The sequence below is a fragment of the Pinus tabuliformis genome, chromosome J (assembly GCF_031772625.1).
Source record: "Pinus tabuliformis cultivar Carrire ecotype Pingquan chromosome J, CPIR1, whole genome shotgun sequence".
NCBI classification, from domain to species: Eukaryota; Viridiplantae; Streptophyta; class Pinopsida; order Pinales; family Pinaceae; genus Pinus; species Pinus tabuliformis.
The window spans coordinates 197,981,743-197,987,575 of record NC_142295.1 but is presented as its reverse complement, the minus strand read 5'-3'; the positions used below and the strand labels follow the sequence as shown (position 1 = coordinate 197,987,575).

The 5,833-nt window shown below is 35.2% G+C and overlaps 1 pseudogene; it reads right to left on the bottom strand.

Annotated features, from left to right (window-relative positions):
- Positions 1–3,456: 3,456 nt before the first annotated feature.
- On the bottom strand, positions 3,457–5,384 carry LOC149226358 (heat shock cognate 70 kDa protein pseudogene; annotated as a pseudogene).
- Positions 5,385–5,833: the final 449 nt, after the last annotated feature.

Genomic DNA, 5,833 nt, shown 5'->3' with positions numbered 1-5,833 from the left:
CATGGCCTGATCAGAGGCCATAATAGGAATATCATGGAGATATTTTCCTCAAATCATAATTCAATTTTCCTTTTTCTTTTATTTTGTAATTTTTGCATTTTAAAGAACAGAATCAAATCTGATTGCAATGATTTGGGAAGCAAAACCATCGCACGCTGAGACAGCTAGTCGATTAGACAACTGGAGCTTGGCTGAGATATTTTGTAACTGTTGTTCAAAGCTTCCTCTCTCCTTATAAATAGGGGGAAGAAACACTTAACGTGTTCTCGAATTCTACACCCAAGAGACCCAAATTTTGTGGTTTCCCTTTGGTTTAATTTGCCTATTCATGAGGGGATTGAGCTATACAATTGCTAAATGTAATGGACTGGTGATAGGGAATCCATCTTGAAGGTTAATGAAATTATTTTATTGATTCCTATCATAGAAATGCACAATATGTTTTCTCCTCTATATATCACTTCATGTATGTTTTTCTTCCTATGAAATAGTGTAATGATGCTACCGGTTTCACTCTGATACATTATCCTTTCCTAACAAGAAAGGATTATCCTTTAATATTTATTACATTATGCCTACTTGAGGCTATGGTGAGATTGGATCCTACGATCTATGGTCCTCTTGCATCTTCTACTTTAGTTCTACAAACTCGATCGAACATGAGATGGATCATAATCCTAGCCCCACTACTTGGATGCCTCTCAAAGCCCTATCTGAATTCAAATGTGAATGCTCATTTTCACTACTAAAAAATCTCTACGAAGGAATGGAGTGAGAGGGGGATCGAACCTTGGCATTGAGTGATGATATTGAACACCAAATCTTAGTGATGGTGTTGCATCCACTCACAAATGAACTAGAAAGGGAAAAATAAAATGAAGAAACTAGAAGCTCATACCCAACTATAGCCAACATTATTCAAGGTATCACTAAGGTGGTTATACATATCACCAAAAACCCCAACTATCATATTCAACATACATACAATATATCCATGGGGCGGTTATACAATTGGCATTTCATTTTGGAAAGTAGTAATAAGACTATGAGCTTATTGTTCAATAGAATTATTAATGGGCTTCGTATTCAATAGAGTTTTTATATTTTTTGTGTTTTAACCAAAAATTAATATTTTATTTTCAAAAGGTAAAAATTAAAATTGTGTTAGTCAAAAGAAAACTAATAAAATGCAAGGAAAGTAGAATCTTTAAATAAATTTGTAAATAAAGTTTTGACAAAGGAAATTACTAAGATAGGCGTCACCCTAATGAAACCTTATTGAAATTGGCAAATTAATTCATCTATTATTTAAAAATCTTGATTAAATGGTCTAGAATTAAATATGCTACCATAATCTTGTGTTCTCTTTATACTAATGAATCATATCAATCAAATTAACTTTCTTTTATTTATTAATCCATGATTTACTTTTTAAATTCTATAAAGCACGATTAAAAAAATATTGTGATGCTTTAATATGATGTTTAGTGGGATGTAGAATCAACCCATAACTAAAATGCACAAATAATTTTTTTTACCTAATTTCACCCTTATTTGGCCAGGTGTGAGACTAGTGGAAGTGGAAATCTAAAATTATCACCAAGCCTTATTTATGTCACACAATTAAATCGACCACTTCTCACAGTTAGTGGGAAATGGACTCATTGAGTGGGTGGGAAGTGCTATGAGGCCATGCCTTGACAACATACCACACATTTTTTTCCTATTTGTGAAAGGTTGTGGAATATGAAATATATGCAATTAGTGTATGAAACAATTATGAGAAGTGGAATAGGAGAGTTCATGGAGTATGTAGGTTGTATGACATGTTTTTCAAGTTTAATTATTTGTTTGAAACTATAGTAAAATCACAGATAAAACATAATTACAATTGAATATGAAAGTGTTTCAAATTCAAAAATCCATAGGAAAGTCAAAGAGAAAGCGTAGTTTGAGCGAAAGGACATTCACCAAGTAATCAAGAAAAGTTACAATTTTGTAAGTATATGTTTCCTAAATTCTCTAGATGCATTCTTAGATTCACTAAATGTACTCTCTAATTCAAAATTGTTAAACAAACTATTACAGAGAACCTAGCTTGCAAGATGAATCTAATGCATATACACAATAAATCAAAAAAATATAGGCAAATTCTATAACAAAAAATATTATTAATAACAAAGTGTTTATTAAAAGAGAAAAGTCAAACTTATATTGAAACCCAATTTAAAACATATTCTATTGAAGCTGAATTTATATATTAATATTCATATGTATTAAAACTAAATTCAAAATACTCAATACATCACCAACTCTGGATTTCCTCCAAAATCATGTCCCCTAATGACTCACCTTCTCCTTTATTAATAGCTTCATTATATTCATGTTTCTCATTACAAATTCATTTCTTCAATAAAAAATGAAATAAAAAACAAAGTTGTAAAAATCAATATAAATATAATATAAAAATAAACAATATAGATTATATAAAACAATGCCCATAATAATACAAAATATATTAAAATGCAAAATATATATTAAAACGCAAAATATAAATAAATTTCCTAGATGTTTTAAGTATACAAAATTACAACCCGAACGAATTCTACAATGTAATAAAAAAATTATACAATAATGTGTTTGCTAGTGATTTTCTTAATAAATTTATCGTACTTCTAGATTATACGGAATCTCCACCAGAATGCAAACTATACCATGCAAGAGAGGAAAACTAGAGTGAAAACTACGAGATGCAAAAGAAAACTATAGTGTAAAAAAATACTATAGGAAACTATACCTATTTAAACAATGTGGAGAAAACTATACTATAGAATCCATCAACATAAAACTATGTATATTGAATCGCAATATAGAGAAAACTATATATATTGAAACAATATATAGAAAACTATGTATATCGAAACGATATACAGAAAAATATGTATTGTGATAAACCTACAAACTAAGCCTTCACCAATTGACGATTAGAGAGATCGATGCCACATCCTTAACTTTTCGGTTAGATAGATCCACACCTTAGGTATTGATAATAACAATCAAGGACTTCTACATAAAGGCCTTTGATCAGAATTCAAATGTCCATGATACTGCTTAAACTCACTTAAACAAATTGTTACTAAACGTTTTAAGTGATATTAATGTATAAGAAATAAAATATGGGGGTCGATGGAAAATAGTATTTAATATTAGAACCGAAACACTCCATCAGATTTAGAAAATGCCCAATAATTTCGTCACGCAATTCGAAATGATATATAGGCAGTTTGAAGGACACCGACAACAAACGGGTTTTAAGTAAATTTACTTTTTCTTTTCATAATTCAAAAAAAAATATAAAATATCTGGACCTTTTGTTTGCTCTAGGTTAGAGATTTCAAAATACTTCAAAATTGACTGCGTCGTATAAAAAATCCCATATAACACAGCGGCACTTCTTTATGATTTATGGAATTGAAAAATAATGTCGAGCTCCTTCATATTGCCATCAAACTCATCGAGCTTGGCATGCTCGTTTTGGTCCACCCAGTGGATGGTATTTTCAATAGCACCCTTCAACGTTCGGACAGTGTTCCTCATGTTCTAAGCGTAATTCTCGAAGGACTTCCTGGCCTCCACTTTCCTCGTCATGTCCTCTGTATACTCGGACCAGTACTTGTCAGCATCATGAAACATTTTCTCAATCTCTTCCTTGCTCAATGTACCCAACGATGACGATCTTGTTCTTCTCATAAATACCGCAGACACATTGAGAATACCATCAGCTTCAAGAACAAAGCATACCACGATCTGGGGAACTCCTCTCGGAAACGGGGGAGAGCCAGAGAAATCAAATTTGCCCAACAAGTTGTTATCTTGGGTTAGACTGCTCTCACCCTCATACACATGAAACAACACATAAGTTGATTGTCTGAGTGAATAGAATAGACTTCCTTATTTTATGTGGGGATGACGGTGTTCCTTGGGATGAGGATTGTCATATAACCATATGACTCTTCAATCCATAGTGAATGAGGAGTCACATCCGAAAGAAAAGCATATCAAGAATTCTCTTATGACCCTGTGCACTCAAAATAGCAGCCTGAACAGCAGCTCCGTATGCTGCGGCCTCATCTGGGTTAATATTGTTGCATATTTCCTTGCCATTAAAGAAGTCTTGCAATAACGACTGCACTCTGGGAGTCCTAGTAGACCCACCAACAAGAATCACATCATGGATCATGCTCTTGTTCATATTGGCGTCCCTCGGGAATTTTTCAACAGTCTCCATGCACTTCTTGAACAAATCTATGTTAACATCTTCGAACATGGCCCGAGTAATGGTGGAATGAAAGTCGATACCATCAAAGAGAGAATCAATCTCAATGGTGGTCTGGTCAGTTGTTGAGAGAATTATCTTCGCCCTTACACACGATTTTCTCAGCCTCACTAGGGCTCTAGCGTTGCCGCTGATGTCCTTTCTATATTTTATCTGAACTTCTCGTGCAAAGTGGTTAACCAATCTGTTATCTAAATCTTGGCCGCCCAAATTGTTATTTCCAGCTGTGGCTTTCACCTCAAAAATACTGCCTACAATTGTCAAAACAAAAACATTAGAGGTACCTCCACCCAAGTCAAAGCTCAGAACATTTGACCTCATCAACTCTATTAGCTTTATGGTCCAATCCATAGGCAACCACAACAGCAGTGGTCTCATTGATAATTCCTATAACATTCAATTCAGCAATGACACCAGCATCCTTGGTTTCCTGCCTCTAAGAATCGTTGAAACATGCAGGAACGGTTATGCCAACCTTCCTCACCGTAGTCCCAAGATGAGCTTCGGCAATCGCCTTCATCTTTGTTAAAACCATGGCAGAGATCTCCTCGGCTGCAAAATGCTTCTCCTCCCCTTTGTATGTCACAACGATGATGGGCTTATCACCAGCTCCTGGAATGACATTGAAAGGCCATAGCCCCACATTGCTCTGAACGCACGGATCAGAGAACTTCCTTCCAATGAACCGCTTTGCATCTGCCATATGTTAACAAAACAACTCAGTATGAAAATATCGGAGTAGAACAAAAGACCCCGAAAACATATTCAATTCTGACGGAAAGAGGAAGAATGTAACAAATAAAATCGTATAGATGGTAGTTGATGATTATTGACCAAAAACTGTATTGTGGGGATTTCTGGCAACTTGGTTCTCAGCGGATTCTCCAATAAGGAGCTCTTTATCATTGAAGGCTACAACGGAGGGAGTGGTTGGATTCCCGTGTTCGTTGGCGATGATCTCCACTCTGCCATTCTGCCATACTCCCACACACGAGTACGTCGTCCCCAGATCGATACCAATCGCCGACCCCTCGCCATTTCCATTCATCTGCTCAATCAGCATGTCTCAGACAGGAAATTCCCACAAGGTTGAGGACGAGCAAGAAAAACTTCAACTAAGACACCATAAACGTTCAAATTTTTGATACGCCCCTTGCAGTTTAAATATGTCAAAAAGTAATGTTGAAACTAGCTTTGAAATCTTGAAGCTAGAGAATATACATAGGCCCATCGCAGGAAATCAACATCGCAATTCTGTTGAATCGTGATAGTCCATTCTTCCTCGCTGATCCATTCTCGCTGCTCTGTAACGATAGGTAGCGCTCTAGGTGGCGATTGCCGCGACATCGATCTATCGTCGTCACTCTCGATGACATCGGTACAAGTTCAAATTTCGAATTTGGGCGCGGCGGGTTTAGCAGTTCAAAGTTCAAATTTCGAATTTGAATTTGATTTTGAATATAAACAAATTGTATTAATGCGTACAACATTGATTCC